At 42.5% G+C, this 26,204-nt stretch overlaps 29 non-coding genes across 29 annotated transcripts; 12 read left to right on the plus strand and 17 right to left on the minus strand.

Annotated features, from left to right (window-relative positions):
- Positions 1-19: 19 nt before the first annotated feature.
- trnag-ucc (transfer RNA glycine (anticodon UCC)) lies at positions 20-91 on the minus strand. The gene has a single exon. It is a non-coding gene; the product is annotated as a tRNA-Gly (tRNA).
- A 987-nt stretch (positions 92-1,078) lies between these two features.
- trnap-cgg (transfer RNA proline (anticodon CGG)) lies at positions 1,079-1,150 on the plus strand. Its single transcript has one exon. It is a non-coding gene; the product is annotated as a tRNA-Pro (tRNA).
- Positions 1,151-1,436: 286 nt separating this feature from the next.
- trnag-ucc (transfer RNA glycine (anticodon UCC)) lies at positions 1,437-1,508 on the minus strand. Its single transcript has one exon. It is a non-coding gene; the product is annotated as a tRNA-Gly (tRNA).
- Positions 1,509-2,496: 988 nt separating this feature from the next.
- Positions 2,497-2,568, plus strand: trnap-cgg (transfer RNA proline (anticodon CGG)). The gene has a single exon. It is a non-coding gene; the product is annotated as a tRNA-Pro (tRNA).
- A 286-nt stretch (positions 2,569-2,854) lies between these two features.
- Positions 2,855-2,926, minus strand: trnag-ucc (transfer RNA glycine (anticodon UCC)). Its single transcript has one exon. It is a non-coding gene; the product is annotated as a tRNA-Gly (tRNA).
- A 990-nt stretch (positions 2,927-3,916) lies between these two features.
- Positions 3,917-3,988, plus strand: trnap-cgg (transfer RNA proline (anticodon CGG)). Its single transcript has one exon. It is a non-coding gene; the product is annotated as a tRNA-Pro (tRNA).
- A 286-nt stretch (positions 3,989-4,274) lies between these two features.
- Positions 4,275-4,346, minus strand: trnag-ucc (transfer RNA glycine (anticodon UCC)). Its single transcript has one exon. It is a non-coding gene; the product is annotated as a tRNA-Gly (tRNA).
- A 988-nt stretch (positions 4,347-5,334) lies between these two features.
- trnap-cgg (transfer RNA proline (anticodon CGG)) lies at positions 5,335-5,406 on the plus strand. Its single transcript has one exon. It is a non-coding gene; the product is annotated as a tRNA-Pro (tRNA).
- A 286-nt stretch (positions 5,407-5,692) lies between these two features.
- trnag-ucc (transfer RNA glycine (anticodon UCC)) lies at positions 5,693-5,764 on the minus strand. Its single transcript has one exon. It is a non-coding gene; the product is annotated as a tRNA-Gly (tRNA).
- A 989-nt stretch (positions 5,765-6,753) lies between these two features.
- trnap-cgg (transfer RNA proline (anticodon CGG)) lies at positions 6,754-6,825 on the plus strand. The gene has a single exon. It is a non-coding gene; the product is annotated as a tRNA-Pro (tRNA).
- A 286-nt stretch (positions 6,826-7,111) lies between these two features.
- On the minus strand, positions 7,112-7,183 carry trnag-ucc (transfer RNA glycine (anticodon UCC)). The gene has a single exon. It is a non-coding gene; the product is annotated as a tRNA-Gly (tRNA).
- A 991-nt stretch (positions 7,184-8,174) lies between these two features.
- Positions 8,175-8,246, plus strand: trnap-cgg (transfer RNA proline (anticodon CGG)). Its single transcript has one exon. It is a non-coding gene; the product is annotated as a tRNA-Pro (tRNA).
- Positions 8,247-8,532: 286 nt separating this feature from the next.
- trnag-ucc (transfer RNA glycine (anticodon UCC)) lies at positions 8,533-8,604 on the minus strand. Its single transcript has one exon. It is a non-coding gene; the product is annotated as a tRNA-Gly (tRNA).
- Positions 8,605-9,594: 990 nt separating this feature from the next.
- trnap-cgg (transfer RNA proline (anticodon CGG)) lies at positions 9,595-9,666 on the plus strand. Its single transcript has one exon. It is a non-coding gene; the product is annotated as a tRNA-Pro (tRNA).
- Positions 9,667-9,952: 286 nt separating this feature from the next.
- trnag-ucc (transfer RNA glycine (anticodon UCC)) lies at positions 9,953-10,024 on the minus strand. The gene has a single exon. It is a non-coding gene; the product is annotated as a tRNA-Gly (tRNA).
- Positions 10,025-11,016: 992 nt separating this feature from the next.
- Positions 11,017-11,088, plus strand: trnap-cgg (transfer RNA proline (anticodon CGG)). Its single transcript has one exon. It is a non-coding gene; the product is annotated as a tRNA-Pro (tRNA).
- A 286-nt stretch (positions 11,089-11,374) lies between these two features.
- trnag-ucc (transfer RNA glycine (anticodon UCC)) lies at positions 11,375-11,446 on the minus strand. The gene has a single exon. It is a non-coding gene; the product is annotated as a tRNA-Gly (tRNA).
- A 991-nt stretch (positions 11,447-12,437) lies between these two features.
- On the plus strand, positions 12,438-12,509 carry trnap-cgg (transfer RNA proline (anticodon CGG)). Its single transcript has one exon. It is a non-coding gene; the product is annotated as a tRNA-Pro (tRNA).
- Positions 12,510-12,795: 286 nt separating this feature from the next.
- trnag-ucc (transfer RNA glycine (anticodon UCC)) lies at positions 12,796-12,867 on the minus strand. Its single transcript has one exon. It is a non-coding gene; the product is annotated as a tRNA-Gly (tRNA).
- Positions 12,868-13,861: 994 nt separating this feature from the next.
- On the plus strand, positions 13,862-13,933 carry trnap-cgg (transfer RNA proline (anticodon CGG)). The gene has a single exon. It is a non-coding gene; the product is annotated as a tRNA-Pro (tRNA).
- A 286-nt stretch (positions 13,934-14,219) lies between these two features.
- trnag-ucc (transfer RNA glycine (anticodon UCC)) lies at positions 14,220-14,291 on the minus strand. The gene has a single exon. It is a non-coding gene; the product is annotated as a tRNA-Gly (tRNA).
- Positions 14,292-15,282: 991 nt separating this feature from the next.
- trnap-cgg (transfer RNA proline (anticodon CGG)) lies at positions 15,283-15,354 on the plus strand. Its single transcript has one exon. It is a non-coding gene; the product is annotated as a tRNA-Pro (tRNA).
- Positions 15,355-15,774: 420 nt separating this feature from the next.
- On the minus strand, positions 15,775-15,846 carry trnag-ucc (transfer RNA glycine (anticodon UCC)). Its single transcript has one exon. It is a non-coding gene; the product is annotated as a tRNA-Gly (tRNA).
- Positions 15,847-16,879: 1,033 nt separating this feature from the next.
- Positions 16,880-16,951, plus strand: trnap-cgg (transfer RNA proline (anticodon CGG)). Its single transcript has one exon. It is a non-coding gene; the product is annotated as a tRNA-Pro (tRNA).
- Positions 16,952-17,237: 286 nt separating this feature from the next.
- Positions 17,238-17,309, minus strand: trnag-ucc (transfer RNA glycine (anticodon UCC)). The gene has a single exon. It is a non-coding gene; the product is annotated as a tRNA-Gly (tRNA).
- A 2,896-nt stretch (positions 17,310-20,205) lies between these two features.
- Positions 20,206-20,277, minus strand: trnag-ucc (transfer RNA glycine (anticodon UCC)). Its single transcript has one exon. It is a non-coding gene; the product is annotated as a tRNA-Gly (tRNA).
- A 3,093-nt stretch (positions 20,278-23,370) lies between these two features.
- On the minus strand, positions 23,371-23,442 carry trnag-ucc (transfer RNA glycine (anticodon UCC)). The gene has a single exon. It is a non-coding gene; the product is annotated as a tRNA-Gly (tRNA).
- Positions 23,443-24,143: 701 nt separating this feature from the next.
- Positions 24,144-24,215, minus strand: trnag-ucc (transfer RNA glycine (anticodon UCC)). Its single transcript has one exon. It is a non-coding gene; the product is annotated as a tRNA-Gly (tRNA).
- Positions 24,216-25,568: 1,353 nt separating this feature from the next.
- On the minus strand, positions 25,569-25,640 carry trnag-ucc (transfer RNA glycine (anticodon UCC)). The gene has a single exon. It is a non-coding gene; the product is annotated as a tRNA-Gly (tRNA).
- Between the last annotated feature and the right edge of the window lie 564 nt (positions 25,641-26,204).

The following is a 26,204-nucleotide window of genomic DNA, read 5'->3' on the forward strand; positions in this document are numbered from 1 at the left end:
AGATGAATTTCTCTTCCTCTGCATTGGCCGGGAATCGAACCCGGGTCAACTGCTTGGAAGGCAGCTATGCTCACCACTATACCACCAATGCTATTTGAAGCTCATTGGCAACATGGAGACATCGACTCATATCTTGACCGTCATTTTTGTGGAAAGTGATAATTCTTTGACCAAACAGATCGTTGGTTTAGGGGTATGATTATGGCTTAGGTTGCGAGAGGTCCCTGGTTAAAAAATCTATCATTTTAATCACTACAGGTTACCTTCAGATTAGTCCCGTGACACTTGTGGGGAACGTAGGGCAAAACGGAGAACATTGCGACAAGTGGGGTCACATTGGTTTGTAGCCCAAAGATTTTGGATTCTACAAACAGAAGTTGGCACATAGACGGTTCTGACTTCAGACGAGTCTCCTGACACTTGTGGGGGATGTAGAGAAAAATTGAGAATACCACCGTGTTCGTGAGGGTCTCCCCTTTCCATAGAGTGGTCATACGAATTTGTAGGTTAAACGGTTCGGAAGCTAGAGATGTTTTTGTGAGAAGACTATAGGTATGTCTCATGGTTTGACAAAAACCGATCTCGGTCCACCATCTTTCACTGCAGATATGGAGGGGAAAATCAGCAGCTGTGGAGGATTGAGACGGATATGCTGAGTCTCAATCCCTCTAGTTGAAAACTGATCTATTTGAATGGGTATTTTCAACATTAATTTACTTTGATTCACGTACCCTTGCGTCATTTGACTCAAAGTAAATGATTTCCATTCTTTTTGAAGTCTTATTTTTTAATTTTCTCTTTTAAAAAATGAATGTATCTCATTTTGCACTTTATTCATTTGTAAAAACTCGACATCAGTTTGCTGTCGCGACTGAAGAAGACAGAATGTGAAAGACACAGCAGATGAACTACAGAAGATTTGAACTGAAGCATGGTCAAGAGTTTGGAAGACTGTTATGCTCACAAGTAAAGCACAAAACACTCACATGATGTTCAATCGTTCCAAGCACCGTGGACACGTCAATCGATATCTTCACTGTCATTGCTGCAGAAAGCAAAAAAATACCTTTTGGCATAAGGCTCGTTGGTCTAGGGGTATGATTCTCGCTTCGGGTGTGAGAGGTCCCGGGTTCAAATCCCGGATGAGCCCTTTTGCAGATCCTTGAATAAGCTCAGACATGCAGATCTTGGGCCACTGGTCGGAACGCCAACTATCACCTCTTGGGCGCAGGACAAGGTGGCTGAATGGTTTTGGCGATGGACTGCAAATCTATTTTGATATGCACTTGTTGGTTCAACATCGCACAACTTTTATTATTTTTGACAACCTGCAGAATGTTGGAGCAATTCTGACTTCCACGAACAACGATAATGATTCAAATGTCGTACACTTGAAATGACATCCAGCCCCTAAAAGAGATGACTTTCTCTTCCTCTGCATTGGCCGGGAATCGAACCCGGGTCAACTGCTTGGAAGGCAGCTATGCTCACCACTATACCACCAATGCTATTTGAAGCTCATTGGCAACATGGAGACATCGACTCATATCTTGACCGTCATTTTTGTGGAAAGTGATAATTCTTTGACCAAACAGATCGTTGGTTTAGGGGTATGATTATGGCTTAGGTTGCGAGAGGTCCCTGGTTAAAAAATCTATCATTTTAATCACTACAGGTTACCTTCAGATTAGTCCCGTGACACTTGTGGGGAACGTAGGGCAAAACGGAGAACATTGCGACAAGTGGGGTCACATTGGTTTGTAGCCCAAAGATTTTGGATTCTACAAACAGAAGTTGGCACATAGACGGTTCTGACTTCAGACGAGTCTCCTGACACTTGTGGGGGATGTAGAGAAAAATTGAGAATACCACCGTGTTCGTGAGGGTCTCCCCTTTCCATAGAGTGGTCATACGAATTTGTAGGTTAAACGGTTCGGAAGCTAGAGATGTTTTTGTGAGAAGACTATAGGTATGTCTCATGGTTTGACAAAAACCGATCTCGGTCCACCATCTTTCACTGCAGATATGGAGGGGAAAATCAGCAGTTGTGGAGGATTGAGACGGATATGCTGAGTCTCAATCCCTCTAGTTGAAAACTGATCTATTTGAATGGGTATTTTCAACATTAATTTACTTTGATTCACGTACCCTTGCGTCATTTTGACTCAAAGTAAATGATTTCCATTCTTTTTGAAGTCTTATTTTTTAATTTTCTCTTTTAAAAAATGAATGTATCTCATTTTGCACTTTATTCATTTGTAAAAACTCGACATCAGTTTGCTGTCGCGACTGAAGAAGACAGAATGTGAAAGACACAGCAGATGAACTACAGAAGATTTGAACTGAAGCATGGTCAAGAGTTTGGAAGACTGTTATGCTCACAAGTAAAGCACAAAACACTCACATGATGTTCAATCGTTCCAAGCACCGTGGACACGTCAATCGATATCTTCACTGTCATTGCTGCAGAAAGCAAAAAAATACCTTTTGGCATAAGGCTCGTTGGTCTAGGGGTATGATTCTCGCTTCGGGTGTGAGAGGTCCCGGGTTCAAATCCCGGATGAGCCCTTTTGCAGATCCTTGAATAAGCTCAGACATGCAGATCTTGGGCCACTGGTCGGAACGCCAACTATCACCTCTTGGGCGCAGGACAAGGTGGCTGAATGGTTTTGGCGATGGACTGCAAATCTATTTTGATATGCACTTGTTGGTTCAACATCGCACAACTTTTATTATTTTTGACAACCTGCAGAATGTTGGAGCAATTCTGACTTCCACGAACAACGATAATGATTCAAATGTCGTACACTTGAAATGACATCCAGCCCCTAAAAGAGATGACTTTCTCTTCCTCTGCATTGGCCGGGAATCGAACCCGGGTCAACTGCTTGGAAGGCAGCTATGCTCACCACTATACCACCAATGCTATTTGAAGCTCATTGGCAACATGGAGACATCGACTCATATCTTGACTGTCATTTTTGTGGAAAGTGATAATTCTTTGACCAAACAGATCGTTGGTTTAGGGGTATGATTATGGCTTAGGTTGCGAGAGGTCCCTGGTTAAAAAATCTATCATTTTAATCACTACAGGTTACCTTCAGATTAGTCCCGTGACACTTGTGGGGAACGTAGGGCAAAACGGAGAACATTGCGACAAGTGGGGTCACATTGGTTTGTAGCCCAAAGATTTTGGATTCTACAAACAGAAGTTGGCACATAGACGGTTCTGACTTCAGACGAGTCTCCTGACACTTGTGGGGGATGTAGAGAAAAATTGAGAATACCACCGTGTTCGTGAGGGTCTCCCCTTTCCATAGAGTGGTCATACGAATTTGTAGGTTAAACGGTTCGGAAGCTAGAGATGTTTTTGTGAGAAGACTATTATAGGTATGTCTCATGGTTTGACAAAAACCGATCTCGGTCCACCATCTTTCACTGCAGATATGGAGGGGAAAATCAGCAGTTGTGGAGGATTGAGACGGATATGCTGAGTCTCAATCCCTCTAGTTGAAAACTGATCTATTTGAATGGGTATTTTCAACATTAATTTACTTTGATTCACGTACCCTTGCGTCATTTGACTCAAAGTAAATGATTTCCATTCTTTTTGAAGTCTTATTTTTTAATTTTCTCTTTTAAAAAATGAATGTATCTCATTTTGCACTTTATTCATTTGTAAAAACTCGACATCAGTTTGCTGTCGCGACTGAAGAAGACAGAATGTGAAAGACACAGCAGATGAACTACAGAAGATTTGAACTGAAGCATGGTCAAGAGTTTGGAAGACTGTTATGCTCACAAGTAAAGCACAAAACACTCACATGATGTTCAATCGTTCCAAGCACCGTGGACACGTCAATCGATATCTTCACTGTCATTGCTGCAGAAAGCAAAAAAATACCTTTTGGCATAAGGCTCGTTGGTCTAGGGGTATGATTCTCGCTTCGGGTGTGAGAGGTCCCGGGTTCAAATCCCGGATGAGCCCTTTTGCAGATCCTTGAATAAGCTCAGACATGCAGATCTTGGGCCACTGGTCGGAACGCCAACTATCACCTCTTGGGCGCAGGACAAGGTGGCTGAATGGTTTTGGCGATGGACTGCAAATCTATTTTGATATGCACTTGTTGGTTCAACATCGCACAACTTTTATTATTTTTGACAACCTGCAGAATGTTGGAGCAATTCTGACTTCCACGAACAACGATAATGATTCAAATGTCGTACACTTGAAATGACATCCAGCCCCTAAAAGAGATGAATTTCTCTTCCTCTGCATTGGCCGGGAATCGAACCCGGGTCAACTGCTTGGAAGGCAGCTATGCTCACCACTATACCACCAATGCTATTTGAAGCTCATTGGCAACATGGAGACATCGACTCATATCTTGACTGTCATTTTTGTGGAAAGTGATAATTCTTTGACCAAACAGATCGTTGGTTTAGGGGTATGATTATGGCTTAGGTTGCGAGAGGTCCCTGGTTAAAAAATCTATCATTTTAATCACTACAGGTTACCTTCAGATTAGTCCCGTGACACTTGTGGGGAACGTAGGGCAAAACGGAGAACATTGCGACAAGTGGGGTCACATTGGTTTGTAGCCCAAAGATTTTGGATTCTACAAACAGAAGTTGGCACATAGACGGTTCTGACTTCAGACGAGTCTCCTGACACTTGTGGGGGATGTAGAGAAAAATTGAGAATACCACCGTGTTCGTGAGGGTCTCCCCTTTCCATAGAGTGGTCATACGAATTTGTAGGTTAAACGGTTCGGAAGCTAGAGATGTTTTTGTGAGAAGACTTATAGGTATGTCTCATGGTTTGACAAAAACCGATCTCGGTCCACCATCTTTCACTGCAGATATGGAGGGGAAAATCAGCAGTTGTGGAGGATTGAGACGGATATGCTGAGTCTCAATCCCTCTAGTTGAAAACTGATCTATTTGAATGGGTATTTTCAACATTAATTTACTTTGATTCACGTACCCTTGCGTCATTTGACTCAAAGTAAATGATTTCCATTCTTTTTGAAGTCTTATTTTTTAATTTTCTCTTTTAAAAAATGAATGTATCTCATTTTGCACTTTATTCATTTGTAAAAACTCGACATCAGTTTGCTGTCGCGACTGAAGAAGACAGAATGTGAAAGACACAGCAGATGAACTACAGAAGATTTGAACTGAAGCATGGTCAAGAGTTTGGAAGACTGTTATGCTCACAAGTAAAGCACAAAACACTCACATGATGTTCAATCGTTCCAAGCACCGTGGACACGTCAATCGATATCTTCACTGTCATTGCTGCAGAAAGCAAAAAAATACCTTTTGGCATAAGGCTCGTTGGTCTAGGGGTATGATTCTCGCTTCGGGTGTGAGAGGTCCCGGGTTCAAATCCCGGATGAGCCCTTTTGCAGATCCTTGAATAAGCTCAGACATGCAGATCTTGGGCCACTGGTCGGAACGCCAACTATCACCTCTTGGGCGCAGGACAAGGTGGCTGAATGGTTTTGGCGATGGACTGCAAATCTATTTTGATATGCACTTGTTGGTTCAACATCGCACAACTTTTATTATTTTTGACAACCTGCAGAATGTTGGAGCAATTCTGACTTCCACGAACAACGATAATGATTCAAATGTCGTACACTTGAAATGACATCCAGCCCCTAAAAGAGATGAATTTCTCTTCCTCTGCATTGGCCGGGAATCGAACCCGGGTCAACTGCTTGGAAGGCAGCTATGCTCACCACTATACCACCAATGCTATTTGAAGCTCATTGGCAACATGGAGACATCGACTCATATCTTGACTGTCATTTTTGTGGAAAGTGATAATTCTTTGACCAAACAGATCGTTGGTTTAGGGGTATGATTATGGCTTAGGTTGCGAGAGGTCCCTGGTTAAAAAATCTATCATTTTAATCACTACAGGTTACCTTCAGATTAGTCCCGTGACACTTGTGGGGAACGTAGGGCAAAACGGAGAACATTGCGACAAGTGGGGTCACATTGGTTTGTAGCCCAAAGATTTTGGATTCTACAAACAGAAGTTGGCACATAGACGGTTCTGACTTCAGACGAGTCTCCTGACACTTGTGGGGGATGTAGAGAAAATTGAGAATACCACCGTGTTCGTGAGGGTCTCCCCTTTCCATAGAGTGGCATACGAATTTGTAGGTTAAACGGTTCGGAAGCTAGAGATGTTTTTGTGAGAAGACCGATTATAGGTATGTCTCATGGTTTGACAAAAACCGATCTCGGTCCACCATCTTTCACTGCAGATATGGAGGGGAAAATCAGCAGCTGTGGAGGATTGAGACGGATATGCTGAGTCTCAATCCCTCTAGTTGAAAACTGATCTATTTGAATGGGTATTTTCAACATTAATTTACTTTGATTCACGTACCCTTGCGTCATTTGACTCAAAGTAAATGATTTCCATTCTTTTTGAAGTCTTATTTTTTAATTTTCTCTTTTAAAAAATGAATGTATCTCATTTTGCACTTTATTCATTTGTAAAAACTCGACATCAGTTTGCTGTCGCGACTGAAGAAGACAGAATGTGAAAGACACAGCAGATGAACTACAGAAGATTTGAACTGAAGCATGGTCAAGAGTTTGGAAGACTGTTATGCTCACAAGTAAAGCACAAAACACTCACATGATGTTCAATCGTTCCAAGCACCGTGGACACGTCAATCGATATCTTCACTGTCATTGCTGCAGAAAGCAAAAAAATACCTTTTGGCATAAGGCTCGTTGGTCTAGGGGTATGATTCTCGCTTCGGGTGTGAGAGGTCCCGGGTTCAAATCCCGGATGAGCCCTTTTGCAGATCCTTGAATAAGCTCAGACATGCAGATCTTGGGCCACTGGTCGGAACGCCAACTATCACCTCTTGGGCGCAGGACAAGGTGGCTGAATGGTTTTGGCGATGGACTGCAAATCTATTTTGATATGCACTTGTTGGTTCAACATCGCACAACTTTTATTATTTTTGACAACCTGCAGAATGTTGGAGCAATTCTGACTTCCACGAACAACGATAATGATTCAAATGTCGTACACTTGAAATGACATCCAGCCCCTAAAAGAGATGAATTTCTCTTCCTCTGCATTGGCCGGGAATCGAACCCGGGTCAACTGCTTGGAAGGCAGCTATGCTCACCACTATACCACCAATGCTATTTGAAGCTCATTGGCAACATGGAGACATCGACTCATATCTTGACTGTCATTTTTGTGGAAAGTGATAATTCTTTGACCAAACAGATCGTTGGTTTAGGGGTATGATTATGGCTTAGGTTGCGAGAGGTCCCTGGTTAAAAAATCTATCATTTTAATCACTACAGGTTACCTTCAGATTAGTCCCGTGACACTTGTGGGGAACGTAGGGCAAAACGGAGAACATTGCGACAAGTGGGGTCACATTGGTTTGTAGCCCAAAGATTTTGGATTCTACAAACAGAAGTTGGCACATAGACGGTTCTGACTTCAGACGAGTCTCCTGACACTTGTGGGGGATGTAGAGAAAATTGAGAATACCACCGTGTTCGTGAGGGTCTCCCCTTTCCATAGAGTGGTCATACGAATTTGTAGGTTAAACGGTTCGGAAGCTAGAGATGTTTTTGTGAGAAGACCGATTATATATGTATGTCTCATGGTTTGACAAAAACCGATCTCGGTCCACCATCTTTCACTGCAGATATGGAGGGGAAAATCAGCAGCTGTGGAGGATTGAGACGGATATGCTGAGTCTCAATCCCTCTAGTTGAAAACTGATCTATTTGAATGGGTATTTTCAACATTAATTTACTTTGATTCACGTACCCTTGCGTCATTTGACTCAAAGTAAATGATTTCCATTCTTTTTGAAGTCTTATTTTTTAATTTTCTCTTTTAAAAAATGAATGTATCTCATTTTGCACTTTATTCATTTGTAAAAACTCGACATCAGTTTGCTGTCGCGACTGAAGAAGACAGAATGTGAAAGACACAGCAGATGAACTACAGAAGATTTGAACTGAAGCATGGTCAAGAGTTTGGAAGACTGTTATGCTCACAAGTAAAGCACAAAACACTCACATGATGTTCAATCGTTCCAAGCACCGTGGACACGTCAATCGATATCTTCACTGTCATTGCTGCAGAAAGCAAAAAAAAACTTTTGGCATAAGGATCGTTGGTCTAGGGGTATGATTCTCGCTTCGGGTGTGAGAGGTCCCGGGTTCAAATCCCGGATGAGCCCTTTTGCAGATCCTTGAATAAGCTCAGACATGCAGATCTTGGGCCACTGGTCGGAACGCCAACTATCACCTCTTGGGCGCAGGACAAGGTGGCTGAATGGTTTTGGCGATGGACTGCAAATCTATTTTGATATGCACTTGTTGGTTCAACATCGCACAACTTTTATTATTTTTGACAACCTGCAGAATGTTGGAGCAATTCTGACTTCCACGAACAACGATAATGATTCAAATGTCGTACACTTGAAATGACATCCAGCCCCTAAAAGAGATGAATTTCTCTTCCTCTGCATTGGCCGGGAATCGAACCCGGGTCAACTGCTTGGAAGGCAGCTATGCTCACCACTATACCACCAATGCTATTTGAAGCTCATTGGCAACATGGAGACATCGACTCATATCTTGACTGTCATTTTTGTGGAAAGTGATAATTCTTTGACCAAACAGATCGTTGGTTTAGGGGTATGATTATGGCTTAGGTTGCGAGAGGTCCCTGGTTAAAAAATCTATCATTTTAATCACTACAGGTTACCTTCAGATTAGTCCCGTGACACTTGTGGGGAACGTAGGGCAAAACGGAGAACATTGCGACAAGTGGGGTCACATTGGTTTGTAGCCCAAAGATTTTGGATTCTACAAACAGAAGTTGGCACATAGACGGTTCTGACTTCAGACGAGTCTCCTGACACTTGTGGGGGATGTAGAGGAAAATTGAGAATACCACCGTGTTCGTGAGGGTCTCCCCTTTCCATAGAGTGGTCATACGAATTTGTAGGTTAAACGGTTCGGAAGCTAGAGATGTTTTTGTGAGAAGACCGATTATAGGTATGTCTCATGGTTTGACAAAAACCGATCTCGGTCCACCATCTTTCACTGCAGATATGGAGGGGAAAATCAGCAGCTGTGGAGGATTGAGACGATATGCTGAGTCTCAATCCCTCTAGTTGAAAACTGATCTATTTGAATGGGTATTTTCAACATTAATTTACTTTGATTCACGTACCCTTGCGTCATTTGACTCAAAGTAAATGATTTCCATTCTTTTTGAAGTCTTATTTTTTAATTTTCTCTTTTAAAAAATGAATGTATCTCATTTTGCACTTTATTCATTTGTAAAAACTCGACATCAGTTTGCTGTCGCGACTGAAGAAGACAGAATGTGAAAGACACAGCAGATGAACTACAGAAGATTTGAACTGAAGCATGGTCAAGAGTTTGGAAGACTGTTATGCTCACAAGTAAAGCACAAAACACTCACATGATGTTCAATCGTTCCAAGCACCGTGGACACGTCAATCGATATCTTCACTGTCATTGCTGCAGAAAGCAAAAAAATACCTTTTGGCATAAGGCTCGTTGGTCTAGGGGTATGATTCTCGCTTCGGGTGTGAGAGGTCCCGGGTTCAAATCCCGGATGAGCCCTTTTGCAGATCCTTGAATAAGCTCAGACATGCAGATCTTGGGCCACTGGTCGGAACGCCAACTATCACCTCTTGGGCGCAGGACAAGGTGGCTGAATGGTTTTGGCGATGGACTGCAAATCTATTTTGATATGCACTTGTTGGTTCAACATCGCACAACTTTTATTATTTTTGACAACCTGCAGAATGTTGGAGCAATTCTGACTTCCACGAACAACGATAATGATTCAAATGTCGTACACTTGAAATGACATCCAGCCCCTAAAAGAGATGAATTTCTCTTCCTCTGCATTGGCCGGGAATCGAACCCGGGTCAACTGCTTGGAAGGCAGCTATGCTCACCACTATACCACCAATGCTATTTGAAGCTCATTGGCAACATGGAGACATCGACTCATATCTTGACTGTCATTTTTGTGGAAAGTGATAATTCTTTGACCAAACAGATCGTTGGTTTAGGGGTATGATTATGGCTTAGGTTGCGAGAGGTCCCTGGTTAAAAAATCTATCATTTTAATCACTACAGGTTACCTTCAGATTAGTCCCGTGACACTTGTGGGGAACGTAGGGCAAAACGGAGAACATTGCGACAAGTGGGGTCACATTGGTTTGTAGCCCAAAGATTTTGGATTCTACAAACAGAAGTTGGCACATAGACGGTTCTGACTTCAGACGAGTCTCCTGACACTTGTGGGGGATGTAGAGGAAAATTGAGAATACCACCGTGTTCGTGAGGGTCTCCCCTTTCCATAGAGTGGTCATACGAATTTGTAGGTTAAACGGTTCGGAAGCTAGAGATGTTTTTGTGAGAAGACCGATTATAGGTATGTCTCATGGTTTGACAAAAACCGATCTCGGTCCACCATCTTTCACTGCAGATATGGAGGGGAAAATCAGCAGCTGTGGAGGATTGAGACGGATATGCTGAGTCTCAATCCCTCTAGTTGAAAACTGATCTATTTGAATGGGTATTTTCAACATTAATTTACTTTGATTCCACGTACCCTTGCGTCATTTGACTCAAAGTAAATGATTTCCATTCTTTTTGAAGTCTTATTTTTTAATTTTCTCTTTTAAAAAATGAATGTATCTCATTTTGCACTTTATTCATTTGTAAAAACTCGACATCAGTTTGCTGTCGCGACTGAAGAAGACAGAATGTGAAAGACACAGCAGATGAACTACAGAAGATTTGAACTGAAGCATGGTCAAGAGTTTGGAAGACTGTTATGCTCACAAGTAAAGCACAAAACACTCACATGATGTTCAATCGTTCCAAGCACCGTGGACACGTCAATCGATATCTTCACTGTCATTGCTGCAGAAAGCAAAAAAATACCTTTTGGCATAAGGCTCGTTGGTCTAGGGGTATGATTCTCGCTTCGGGTGTGAGAGGTCCCGGGTTCAAATCCCGGATGAGCCCTTTTGCAGATCCTTGAATAAGCTCAGACATGCAGATCTTGGGCCACTGGTCGGAACGCCAACTATCACCTCTTGGGCGCAGGACAAGGTGGCTGAATGGTTTTGGCGATGGACTGCAAATCTATTTTGATATGCACTTGTTGGTTCAACATCGCACAACTTTTATTATTTTTGACAACCTGCAGAATGTTGGAGCAATTCTGACTTCCACGAACAACGATAATGATTCAAATGTCGTACACTTGAAATGACATCCAGCCCCTAAAAGAGATGAATTTCTCTTCCTCTGCATTGGCCGGGAATCGAACCCGGGTCAACTGCTTGGAAGGCAGCTATGCTCACCACTATACCACCAATGCTATTTGAAGCTCATTGGCAACATGGAGACATCGACTCATATCTTGACTGTCATTTTTGTGGAAAGTGATAATTCTTTGACCAAACAGATCGTTGGTTTAGGGGTATGATTATGGCTTAGGTTGCGAGAGGTCCCTGGTTAAAAAATCTATCATTTTAATCACTACAGGTTACCTTCAGATTAGTCCCGTGACACTTGTGGGGAACGTAGGGCAAAACGGAGAACATTGCGACAAGTGGGGTCACATTGGTTTGTAGCCCAAAGATTTTGGATTCTACAAACAGAAGTTGGCACATAGACGGTTCTGACTTCAGACGAGTCTCCTGACACTTGTGGGGGATGTAGAGGAAAATTGAGAATACCACCGTGTTCGTGAGGGTCTCCCCTTTCCATAGAGTGGTCATACGAATTTGTAGGTTAAACGGTTCGGAAGCTAGAGATGTTTTTGTGAGAAGACCGATTATAGGTATGTCTCATGGTTTGACAAAAACCGATCTCGGTCCACCATCTTTCACTGCAGATATGGAGGGGAAAATCAGCAGCTGTGGAGGATTGAGACGGATATGCTGAGTCTCAATCCCTCTAGTTGAAAACTGATCTATTTGAATGGGTATTTTCAACATTAATTTACTTTGATTCACGTACCCTTGCGTCATTTGACTCAAAGTAAATGATTTCCATTCTTTTTGAAGTCTTATTTTTTAATTTTCTCTTTTAAAAAATGAATGTATCTCATTTTGCACTTTATTCATTTGTAAAAACTCGACATCAGTTTGCTGTCGCGACTGAAGAAGACAGAATGTGAAAGACACAGCAGATGAACTACAGAAGATTTGAACTGAAGCATGGTCAAGAGTTTGGAAGACTGTTATGCTCACAAGTAAAGCACAAAACACTCACATGATGTTCAATCGTTCCAAGCACCGTGGACACGTCAATCGATATCTTCACTGTCATTGCTGCAGAAAGCAAAAAAATACCTTTTGGCATAAGGCTCGTTGGTCTAGGGGTATGATTCTCGCTTCGGGTGTGAGAGGTCCCGGGTTCAAATCCCGGATGAGCCCTTTTGCAGATCCTTGAATAAGCTCAGACATGCAGATCTTGGGCCACTGGTCGGAACGCCAACTATCACCTCTTGGGCGCAGGACAAGGTGGCTGAATGGTTTTGGCGATGGACTGCAAATCTATTTTGATATGCACTTGTTGGTTCAACATCGCACAACTTTTATTATTTTTGACAACCTGCAGAATGTTGGAGCAATTCTGACTTCCACGAACAACGATAATGATTCAAATGTCGTACACTTGAAATGACATCCAGCCCCTAAAAGAGATGAATTTCTCTTCCTCTGCATTGGCCGGGAATCGAACCCGGGTCAACTGCTTGGAAGGCAGCTATGCTCACCACTATACCACCAATGCTATTTGAAGCTCATTGGCAACATGGAGACATCGACTCATATCTTGACTGTCATTTTTGTGGAAAGTGATAATTCTTTGACCAAACAGATCGTTGGTTTAGGGGTATGATTATGGCTTAGGTTGCGAGAGGTCCCTGGTTAAAAAATCTATCATTTTAATCACTACAGGTTACCTTCAGATTAGTCCCGTGACACTTGTGGGGAACGTAGGGCAAAACGGAGAACATTGCGACAAGTGGGGTCACATTGGTTTGTAGCCCAAAGATTTTGGATTCTACAAACAGAAGTTGGCACATACAAGACGGTTCTGACTTCAGACGAGTCTCCTGACACTTGTGGGGGATGTAGAGGAAAATTGAGAATACCACCGTGTTCGTGAGGGTCTCCCCTTTCCATAGAGTGGTCATACGAATTTGTAGGTTAAACGGTTCGGAAGCTAGAGATGTTTTTGTGAGAAGACCGATTATAGGTATGTCTCATGGTTTGACAAAAACCGATCTCGGTCCACCATCTTTCACTGCAGATATGGAGGGGAAAATCAGCAGCTGTGGAGGATTGAGACGGATATGCTGAGTCTCAATCCCTCTAGTTGAAAACTGATCTATTTGAATGGGTATTTTCAACATTAATTTACTTTGATTCACGTACCCTTGCGTCATTTGACTCAAAGTAAATGATTTCCATTCTTTTTGAAGTCTTATTTTTTAATTTTCTCTTTTAAAAAATGAATGTATCTCATTTTGCACTTTATTCATTTGTAAAAACTCGACATCAGTTTGCTGTCGCGACTGAAGAAGACAGAATGTGAAAGACACAGCAGATGAACTACAGAAGATTTGAACTGAAGCATGGTCAAGAGTTTGGAAGACTGTTATGCTCACAAGTAAAGCACAAAACACTCACATGATGTTCAATCGTTCCAAGCACCGTGGACACGTCAATCGATATCTTCACTGTCATTGCTGCAGAAAGCAAAAAAATACCTTTTGGCATAAGGCTCGTTGGTCTAGGGGTATGATTCTCGCTTCGGGTGTGAGAGGTCCCGGGTTCAAATCCCGGATGAGCCCTTTTGCAGATCCTTGAATAAGCTCAGACATGCAGATCTTGGGCCACTGGTCGGAACGCCAACTATCACCTCTTGGGCGCAGGACAAGGTGGCTGAATGGTTTTGGCGATGGACTGCAAATCTATTTTGATATGCACTTGTTGGTTCAACATCGCACAACTTTTATTATTTTTGACAACCTGCAGAATGTTGGAGCAATTCTGACTTCCACGAACAACGATAATGATTCAAATGTCGTACACTTGAAATGACATCCAGCCCCTAAAAGAGATGAATTTCTCTTCCTCTGCATTGGCCGGGAATCGAACCCGGGTCAACTGCTTGGAAGGCAGCTATGCTCACCACTATACCACCAATGCTATTTGAAGCTCATTGGCAACATGGAGACATCGACTCATATCTTGACTGTCATTTTTGTGGAAAGTGATAATTCTTTGACCAAACAGATCGTTGGTTTAGGGGTATGATTATGGCTTAGGTTGCGAGAGGTCCCTGGTTAAAAAATCTATCATTTTAATCACTACAGGTTACCTTCAGATTAGTCCCGTGACACTTGTGGGGAACGTAGGGCAAAACGGAGAACATTGCGACAAGTGGGGTCACATTGGTTTGTAGCCCAAAGATTTTGGATTCTACAAACAGAAGTTGGCACATAGACGGTTCTGACTTCAGACGAGTCTCCTGACACTTGTGGGGGATGTAGAGGAAAATTGAGAATACCACCGTGTTCGTGAGGGTCTCCCCTTTCCATAGAGTGGTCATACGAATTTGTAGGTTAAACGGTTCGGAAGCTAGAGATGTTTTTGTGAGAAGACCGATTATAGGTATGTCTCATGGTTTGACAAAAACCGATCTCGGTCCACCATCTTTCACTGCAGATATGGAGGGGAAAATCAGCAGCTGTGGAGGATTGAGACGGATATGCTGAGTCTCAATCCCTCTAGTTGAAAACTGATCTATTTGAATGGGTATTTTCAACATTAATTTACTTTGATTCACGTACCCTTGCGTCATTTGACTCAAAGTAAATGATTTCCATTCTTTTTGAAGTCTTATTTTTTAATTTTCTCTTTTAAAAAATGAATGTATCTCATTTTGCACTTTATTCATTTGTAAAAACTCGACATCAGTTTGCTGTCGCGACTGAAGAAGACAGAATGTGAAAGACACAGCAGATGAACTACAGAAGATTTGAACTGAAGCATGGTCAAGAGTTTGGAAGACTGTTATGCTCACAAGTAAAGCACAAAACACTCACATGATGTTCAATCGTTCCAAGCACCGTGGACACGTCAATCGATATCTTCACTGTCATTGCTGCAGAAAGCAAAAAAATACCTTTTGGCATAAGGCTCGTTGGTCTAGGGGTATGATTCTCGCTTCGGGTGTGAGAGGTCCCGGGTTCAAATCCCGGATGAGCCCTTTTGCAGATCCTTGAATAAGCTCAGACATGCAGATCTTGGGCCACTGGTCGGAACGCCAACTATCACCTCTTGGGCGCAGGACAAGGTGGCTGAATGGTTTTGGCGATGGACTGCAAATCTATTTTGATATGCACTTGTTGGTTCAACATCGCACAACTATTTTTGACAACCTGCAGAATGTTGGAGCAATTCATTTGACTATCACCTCTTGGGCGCAGGACAAGGTGGCTGAATGGTTTTGGCGATGGACTTCTATTTTGATATGCACTTGTTGGTTCAACATCGCACAACTTTTATTATTTTTGACAACCTGCAGAATGTTGGAGCAATTCTGACTTCCACGAACAACGATAATGATTCAAATGTCGTACACTTGAAATGACATCCAGCCCCTAAAAGAGATGAATTTCTCTTCCTCTGCATTGGCCGGGAATCGAACCCGGGTCAACTGCTTGGAAGGCAGCTATGCTCACCACTATACCACCAATGCTATTTGAAGCTCATTGGCAACATGGAGACATCGACTCATATCTTGACTGTCATTTTTGTGGAAAGTGATAATTCTTTGACCAAACAGATCGTTGGTTTAGGGGTATGATTATGGCTTAGGTTGCGAGAGGTCCCTGGTTAAAAAATCTATCATTTTAATCACTACAGGTTACCTTCAGATTAGTCCCGTGACACTTGTGGGGAACGTAGGGCAAAACGGAGAACATTGCGACAAGTGGGGTCACATTGGTTTGTAGCCCAAAGATTTTGGATTCTACAAACAGAAGTTGGCACATAGACGGTTCTGACTTCAGACGAGTCTCCTGACACTTGTGGGGGATGTAGAGGAAAATTGAGAATACCACCGTGTTCGTGAGGGTCTCCCCTTTCCATAGAGTGGTCATACGAATTTGTAGGTTAAACGGTTCGGAAGCTAGAGATGTTTTTGTGAGAAGACCGATTATAGGTATGTCTCATGGTTTGACAAAAACCGATCTCGGTCCACCATCTTTCACTGCAGATATGGAGGGGAAAATCAGCAGCTGTGGAGGATTGAGACGGATATGCTGAGTCTCAATCCCTCTAGTTGAAAACTGATCTATTTGAATGGGTATTTTCAACATTAATTTACTTTGATTCACGTACCCTTGCGTCATTTTGAAATGACCAGCCCCTAAAAGAGATGAATTTCTCTTCCTCTGACTCAAAGTAAATGATTTCCATTCTTTTTGAAGTCTTATTTTTTAATTTTCTCTTTTAAAAAATGAATGTATCTCATTTTGCACTTTATTCATTTGTAAAAACTCGACATCAGTTTGCTGTCGCGACTGAAGAAGACAGAATGTGAAAGACACAGCAGATGAACTACAGAAGATTTGAACTGAAGCATGGTCAAGAGTTTGGAAGACTGTTATGCTCACAAGTAAAGCACAAAACACTCACATGATGTTCAATCGTTCCAAGCACCGTGGACACGTCAATCGATATCTTCACTGTCATTGCTGCAGAAAGCAAAAAAATACCTTTTGGCATAAGGCTCGTTGGTCTAGGGGTATGATTCTCGCTTCGGGTGTGAGAGGTCCCGGGTTCAAATCCCGGATGAGCCCTTTTGCAGATCCTTGAATAAGCTCAGACATGCAGATCTTGGGCCACTGGTCGGAACGCCAACTATCACCTCTTGGGCGCAGGACAAGGTGGCTGAATGGTTTTGGCGATGGACTGCAAATCTATTTTGATATGCACTTGTTGGTTCAACATCGCACAACTTTAATTATTTTTGACAACCTGCAGAATGTTGGAGCAATTCTGACTTCCACGAACAACGATAATGATTCAAATGTCGTACACTTGAAATGACATCCAGCCCCTAAAAGAGATGAATTTCTCTTCCTCTGCATTGGCCGGGAATCGAACCCGGGTCAACTGCTTGGAAGGCAGCTATGCTCACCACTATACCACCAATGCTATTTGAAGCTCATTGGCAACATGGAGACATCGACTCATATCTTGACTGTCATTTTTGTGGAAAGTGATAATTCTTTGACCAAACAGATCGTTGGTTTAGGGGTATGATTATGGCTTAGGTTGCGAGAGGTCCCTGGTTAAAAAATCTATCATTTTAATCACTACAGGTTACCTTCAGATTAGTCCCGTGACACTTGTGGGGAACGTAAGGGCAAAACGGAGAACATTGCGACAAGTGGGGTCACATTGGTTTGTAGCCCAAAGATTTTGGATTCTACAAACAGAAGTTGGCACATAGACGGTTCTGACTTCAGACGAGTCTCCTGACACTTGTGGGGGATGTAGAGAAAAATTGAGAATACCACCGTGTTCGTGAGGGTCTCCCCTTTCCATAGAGTGGTCATAGGAATTTGTAGGTTAAACGGTTCGGAAGCTAGAGATGTTTTTGTGAGAAGACCGATTATAGGTATGTCTCATGGTTTGACAAAAACCGATCTCGGTCCACCATCTTTCACTGCAGATATGGAGGGGAAAAATCAGCAGTTGTGGAGGATTGAGACGGATATGCTGAGTCTCAATGCCTTGTAGTTGAAAACTGATCTATTTGAATGGGTATTTTCAACATTAATTTATTTGATTCACGACTTCCATTTGACTCAAAGATAAATGATTCAAATTCTTTTTGACATCCAGCCCCTTAATTTTAATTCCTCTTTGGCAAAAATCGAACCCATTTCAACTGCTTGAATGTATCTCATTTTGCACTTTATTCATTTGTAAAAATTTGACATCAGTTTGCAACACTGAAGAAGACAGAATGTGAAAGACACAGCAGATGAACTACAGAAGATTTGAACAAAAGCATGGTCAAGAGTTTGAAGACTGTTATGCTCCCAAGTTAAAAACAAAACACTCACATGATGTTCAATTAAGTCACCGTGGACACGGGCAATCGATATCTTCACTGTCATTGCTTTGCAGAAAGCAAAAAAAGTACCTTTGGCATAAGGTCTCCTGACACTTGGTCTAGGGGTATGATTCTCGCCGTGTGTCGAGGGTCCCCCTTTCAAATCCCGGATGAGCCCTTTGCAGTTCCTTGAATAAGCTCAGACATGCAGATCTTGGGCCACTGGTCGGAACGCCAACTATCACCTCTTGGGCGCAGGACAAGGTGGCTGAATGGTTTTGGCGATGGACTGCAAATCTATTTTGATATGCACTTGTTGGTTCAACATCGCACAACTTTTATTATTTTTGACAACCTGCAGAATGTTGGAGCAATTCTGACTTCCACGAACAACGATAATGATTCAAATGTCGTACACTTGAAATGACATCCAGCCCCTAAAAGAGATGACTTTCTCTTCCTCTGCATTGGCCGGGAATCGAACCCGGTCAACTGCTTGGAAGGCAGCTATGCTCACCACTATACCACCAATGCTATTTGAAGCTCATTGGCAACATGGAGACATCGACTCATATCTTGACTGTCATTTTTGTGGAAAGTGATAATTCTTTGACCAAACAGATCGTTGGTTTAGGGGTATGATTATGGCTTAGGTTGCGAGAGGTCCCTGGTTAAAAAATCTATCATTTTAATCACTACAGGTTACCTTCAGATTAGTCCCGTGACACTTGTGGGGAACGTAGGGCAAAACGGAGAACATTGCGACAAGTGGGGTCACATTGGTTTGTAGCCCAAAGATTTTGGATTCTACAAACAGAAGTTGGCACATAGACGGTTCTGACTTCAGACGAGTCTCCTGACACTTGTGGGGGATGTAGAGAAAATTGAGAATACCACCGTGTTCGTGAGGGTCTCCCCTTTCCATAGAGTGGTCATACGAATTTGTAGGTTAAACGGTTCGGAAGCTAGAGATGTTTTTGTGAGAAGACTATAGGGCCACTGGTTTGACAAAACCAACTATCACCTCTTTCACTGGACAAGGTGGCTGAATGGTTTTGGATGGACTGCAAATCTATTTTGATATGCACTTGTTGGTTCAACATCCACAACTTTAGTTATTTTTGACAACCTGCAGAATGTTGAATGCAATTCTGACTTCCACGAACAACGATAATGATTCAAATGACTCACTTGAAATGACATCCAGCCCCTAAAAGAGATTACTTTTCTTTTCTGCATTGGCAAAATGAATCGTATCTCATTTCAACTTTGGAAGGCATTTGTCAAACTATACCACCAATGCTATTTGAAGCTCATTGGCAACATGGAGACATCGACAGAATCTTGACCGTCATTTTTGTGGAAAGTGATACTTTGACCAAACAGATTTGGTTTAGGGGCATGATTATGGCTTAGTTTGGAAGACTGTCCCTGCTTAAAAAAGCTATCATTTTAATCACTACATGTTACCTTCAGATTAGTCCCAAGACACTTGTGGGGACACGTCAAAACGATAACATTCACTGGGGTCACATTGGTTTGTAGCCCAAAGATTTTGGATTCTACAAACAGAAGTTGGCACATAGACGGTTCTGACTTCAGACGAGTCTCCTGACACTTGTGGGGGATGTAGAGAAAAATTGAGAATACCACCGTGTTCGTGAGGGTCTCCCCTTTCCATAAGTGGTCATACGAATTTGTAGGTTAAACTTGAAAGCTAGAGATGTTTTTGTGAGATCTATGGGCCACTGGTCGGAACGCCAACTATCACCTCTTGGGCGCAGGACAAGGTGGCTGAATGGTTTTGGCGATGGACTGCAAATCTATTTTGATATGCACTTGTTGGTTCAACATCGCACAACTTTTATTATTTTTGACAACCTGCAGAATGTTGGAGCAATTCTGACTTCCACGAACAACGATAATGATTCAAATGTCGTACACTTGAAATGACATCCAGCCCCTAAAAGAGATGAATTTCTCTTCCTCTGCATTGGCCGGGAATCGAACCCGGGTCAACTGCTTGGAAGGCAGCTATGCTCACCACTATACCACCAATGCTATTTGAAGCTCATTGGCAACATGGAGACATCGACTCATATCTTGACTGTCATTTTTGTGGAAAGTGATAATTCTTTGACCAAACAGATCGTTGGTTTAGGGGTATGATTATGGCTTAGGTTGCGAGAGGTCCCTGGTTAAAAAATCTATCATTTTAATCACTACAGGTTACCTTCAGATTAGTCCCGTGACACTTGTGGGGAACGTAGGGCAAAACGGAGAACATTGCGACAAGTGGGGTCACATTGGTTTGTAGCCCAAAGATTTTGGATTCTACAAACAGAAGTTGGCACATAGACGGTTCTGACTTCAGACGAGTCTCCTGACACTTGTGGGGGATGTAGAGAAAATTGAGAATACCACCGTGTTCGTGAGGGTCTCCCCTTTCCATAGAGTGGTCATACGAATTTGTAGGTTAAACGGTTCGGAAGCTAGAGATGTTTTTGTGAGAAGACTATATAGGGCCACTGGTTTGACAAAAACCAACTATCACCTCTTTCACGCAGGACAAGGTGGCTGAATGGTTTTGGAGATGGACTGCAAATCTATTTTGATATGCACTTGTTGGTTCAACATCGCACAATCTATTTGAATGGGTTTTTCAACATTATTTTTGACAACCTGCAGAATGTTGGAGCAATTCTGACTTCCATTCGAACAACGATAATGATTCAAATGTCGTTTTGCACTTTATTCATTTGTAAAAACTGACATCCAGCCCCTAAAAGAGATGAAAGACTCTTCCTCTGCATTGGCTACAGAAATTTGAACTGAAGGGTCAACTGCTTGGAAGGCAGCTATGCTCACCACTATACCACCAATGCTATTTGAAGCTCATTGGCAACATGGAACATCGACTCATATCTTGACTGTCATTTTTGTGGAAAGTGATAATTCTTTGACCAAACAGATCGTTGGTTTAGGGGTATGATTATGGCTTAGGTTGCAAGGTCCCTGGTTAAAAAATCTATCATTTTAATCACTACAGGTTACCTTCAGATTAGTCCCGTGACACTTGTGGGGAACGTAGGGCAAAACGGAGAACATTGCGACAAGTGGGGTCACATTGGTTTGTAGCCCAAAGATTTTGGATTCTACAAACAGAAGTTGGCACATAGACGGTTCTGACTTCAGACGAGTCTCCTGACACTTGTGGGGGATGTAGAGGTCCCGGGTTGAGAATACCACCGTGTTCGTGAGGGTCTCCCTTTCCATAGAGTGGTCATACGAATTTGTAGGTTAAACGGTTCGGAAGCTAGAGATGTTTTTGTGAGAAGACTATGGGCCACTGGTCGGAACGCCAACTATCACCTCTTGGGCGCAGGACAAGGTGGCTGAATGGTTTTGGCGATGGACTGCAAATCTATTTTGATATGCACTTGTTGGTTCAACATCGCACAACTTTTATTATTTTTGACAACCTGCAGAATGTTGGAGCAATTCTGACTTCCACGAACAACGATAATGATTCAAATGTCGTACACTTGAAATGACATCCAGCCCCTAAAAGAGATGAATTTCTCTTCCTCTGCATTGGCCGGGAATCGAACCCTTGGTCAACTGCTTGGAAGGCAGCTATGCTCACCACTATACCACCAATGCTATTTGAAGCTCATTGGCAACATGGAGACATCGACTCATATCTTGACTGTCATTTTTGTGGAAAGTGATAATTCTTTGACCAAACAGATCGTTGGTTTAGGGGTATGATTATGGCTTAGGTTGCGAGAGGTCCCTGGTTAAAAAATCTATCATTTTAATCACTACAGGTTACCTTCAGATTAGTCCCGTGACACTTGTGGGGAACGTAGGGCAAAACGGAGAACATTGCGACAAGTGGGGTCACATTGGTTTGTAGCCCAAAGATTTTGGATTCTACAAACAGAAGTTGGCACATAGACGGTTCTGACTTCAGACGAGTCTCCTGACACTTGTGGGGGATGTAGAGAAAATTGAGAATACCACCGTGTTCGTGAGGGTCTCCCCTTTCCATAGAGTGGTCATACGAATTTGTAGGTTAAACGGTTCGGAAGCTAGAGATGTTTTTGTGAGAAGACTATATGGGCCACTGGTCGGAACGCCAACTATCACCTCTTGGGCGCAGGACAAGGTGGCTGATGGTTTTGGCGATGGACTGCAAATCTATTTTGATATGCACTTGTTGGTTCAACATCGCACAACTTTTATTATTTTTGACAACCTGCAGAATGTTGGAGCAATTCTGACTTCCACGAACAACGATAATGATTCAAATGTCGTACACTTGAAATGACATCCAGCCCCTAAAAGAGATGAATTTCTCTTCCTCTGCATTGGCAGAATGTGAATCGAACCCGGTCAACTGCTTGGAAGGCAGCTATGCTCACCACTATACCACCAATGCTATTTGAAGCTCATTGGCAACATGGAGACATCGACTCATATCTTGACTGTCATTTTTGTGGAAAGTGATAATTCTTTGACCAAACAGATCGTTGGTTTAGGGGTATGATTATGGCTTAGGTTGCGAGAGGTCCCTGGTTAAAAAATCTATCATTTTAATCACTACAGGTTACCTTCAGATTAGTCCCGTGACACTTGTGGGGAACGTAGGGCAAAACGGAGAACATTGCGACAAGTGGGGTCACATTGGTTTGTAGCCCAAAGATTTTGGATTCTACAAACAGAAGTTGGCACATAGACGGTTCTGACTTCAGACGAGTCTCCTGACACTTGTGGGGGATGTAGAGGTCCCGGGTTGAGAATACCACCGTGTTCGTGAGGGTCTCCCCTTTCCATAGAGTGGTCATACGAATTTGTAGGTTAAACGGTTCGGAAGCTAGAGATGTTTTTGTGAGAAGACTATGGGCCACTGGTCGGAACGCCAACTATCACCTCTTGGGCGCAGGACAAGGTGGCTGAATGGTTTTGGCGATGGACTGCAAATCTATTTTGATATGCACTTGTTGGTTCAACATCGCACAACTTTGAATTATTTTTGACAACCTGCAGAATGTTGGAGCAATTCTGACTTCCACGAACAACGATAATGATTCAAATGTCGTACACTTGAAATGACATCCAGCCCCTAAAAGAGATGAATTTCTCTTCCTCTGCATTGGCCGGGAATCAAACCCGGGTCAACTGCTTGGAAGGCAGCTATGCTCACCACTATACCACCAATGCTATTTGAAGCTCATTGGCAACATGGAGACATCGACTCATATCTTGACTGTCATTTTTGTGGAAAGTGATAATTCTTTGACCAAACAGATCGTTGGTTTAGGGGTATGATTATGGCTTAGGTGGAAGGTCCCTGGTTAAAAAATCTATCATTTTAATCACTACAGGTTACCTTCAGATTAGTCCAACACTTGTGGGGAACGTAGGGCAAAACGGAGAACATTGCACAAGTGGGGTCACATTGGTTTGTAGCCCAAAGATTTTGGATTCTACAAACAGAAGTTGGCACATAGACGGTTCTGACTTCAGACGAGTCTCCTGACACTTGTGGGGGATGTAGAGAAAAATTGAGAATACCACCGTGTTCGTGAGGGTCTCCCCTTTCCATAGAGTGGTCATACGAATTTGTAGGTTAAACGGTTCGGAAGCTAGAGATGTTTTTGTGAGAAGACTATATGGGCCACTGGTCGGAACGCCAACTATCACCTCTTGGGCGCAGGACAAGGTGGCTGAATGGTTTTGGCGATGGACTGCAAATCTATTTTGATATGCACTTGTTGGTTCAACATCGCACAACTTTTATTATTTTTGACAACCTGCAGAATGTTGGAGCAATTCTGACTTCCACGAACAACGATAATGATTCAAATGTCGTACACTTGAAATGACATCCAGCCCCTAAAAGAGATGAATTTCTCTTCCTCTGCATTGGCCGGGAATCGAACCCGGGTCAACTGCTTGGAAGGCAGCTATGCTCACCACTATACCACCAATGCTATTTGAAGCTCATTGGCAACATGGAGACATCGACTCATATCTTGACTGTCATTTTTGTGGAAAGTGATAATTCTTTGACCAAACAGATCGTTGGTTTAGGGGTATGATTATGGCTTAGGTTGCGAGAGGTCCCTGGTTAAAAAATCTATCATTTTAATCACTACAGGTTACCTTCAGATTAGTCCCGTGACACTTGTGGGGAACGTAGGGCAAAACGGAGAACATTGCGACAAGTGGGGTCACATTGGTTTGTAGCCCAAAGATTTTGGATTCTACAAACAGAAGTTGGCACATAGACGGTTCTGACTTCAGACGAGTCTCCTGACACTTGTGGGGGATGTAGAGAAAATTGAGAATACCACCGTGTTCGTGAGGGTCTCCCTTTCCATAGAGTGGTCATACGAATTTGTAGGTTAAACGGTTCGGAAGCTAGAGATGTTTTTGTGAGAAGACCGATTATAGGTATGTCTCATGGTTTGACAAAATCACCGATCTCGGTCCACCATCTTTCACTGCAGATATGGAGGGGAAAATCAGCAGCTGTGGAGGATTGAGACGGATATGCTGAGTCTCAATCCCTCTAGTTGAAAACTGATCTATTTGAATGGGTATTTTCAACATTAATTTACTTTGATTCACGTACCCTTAATGATTTGACTCAAAGTAAATGATTTCCATCCCTAAAAGAGATCTTTTCTGAAGTCTTATTTTTTAATTTTCACTTTTAAAAAATGAATGTATCTCATTTTGCACTTTATTCATTTTTGTAAAATAATTCTTTGACCAAACAGTTTGCTTTAGTCGATTATGACTGAAGAAGACAGAATGTGAAAGACACAGCAGATGAACTACAGAAGATTTGAACTGAAGCATGGTCAAGAGTTTGGAAGACTTTATTCTACAAAAAGCACAAAACACTCACATGATGTTCAATCGTTCCAAGCACCGTGGACACGTCAGATATCTTCACTGTCATTGCTGGGGGAGAAAGCAAAAAAAACCTTTTGGCATAAGGCTCGTTGGTCTAGGGGTATGATTCTTTCCATAGAGTCCCATAAATTTGTGGTTTTGCAGATCCTTGAATAAGCTCAGACATGCAGATCTTGGGCCACTGGTCGGAACGCCAACTATCACCTCTTGGGCGCAGGACAAGGTGGCTGAATGGTTTTGGCGATGGACTGCAAATCTATTTTGATATGCACTTGTTGGTTCAACATCGCACAACTTTTATTATTTTTGACAACCTGCAGAATGTTGGAGCAATTCTGACTTCCACGAACAACGATAATGATTCAAATGTCGTACACTTGAAATGACATCCAGCCCCTAAAAGAGATGAATTTCTCTTCCTCTGCATTGGCCGGGAATCGAACCCGGGTCAACTGCTTGGAAGGCAGCTATGCTCACCACTATACCACCAATGCTATTTGAAGCTCATTGGCAACATGGAGACATCGACTCATATCTTGACTGTCATTTTTGTGGAAAGTGATAATTCTTTGACCAAACAGATCGTTGGTTTAGGGGTATGATTATGGCTTAGGTTGCGAGAGGTCCCTGGTTAAAAAATCTATCATTTTAATCACTACAGGTTACCTTCAGATTAGTCCCGTGACACTTGTGGGGAACGTAGGGCAAAACGGAGAACATTGCGACAAGTGGGGTCACATTGGTTTGTAGCCCAAAGATTTTGGATTCTACAAACAGAAGTTGGCACATAGACGGTTCTGACTTCAGACGAGTCTCCTGACACTTGTGGGGGATGTAGAGGAAAATTGAGAATACCACCGTGTTCGTGAGGGTCTCCCCTTTCCATAGAGTGGTCATACGAATTTGTAGGTTAAACGGTTCGGAAGCTAGAGATGTTTTTGTGAGAAGACTATATAGGGCCACTGGTCGGAAAAAACCAACTATCACCTCTTTCACTGCAGGACAAGGTGGCTGAATGGTTTTGGCGATGGACTGCAAATCTATTTTGATATGCACTT

Source organism: Oncorhynchus masou, unplaced genomic scaffold (genome assembly GCF_036934945.1).
Source record: "Oncorhynchus masou masou isolate Uvic2021 unplaced genomic scaffold, UVic_Omas_1.1 unplaced_scaffold_1405, whole genome shotgun sequence".
Taxonomy (NCBI): domain Eukaryota; kingdom Metazoa; phylum Chordata; class Actinopteri; order Salmoniformes; family Salmonidae; genus Oncorhynchus; species Oncorhynchus masou.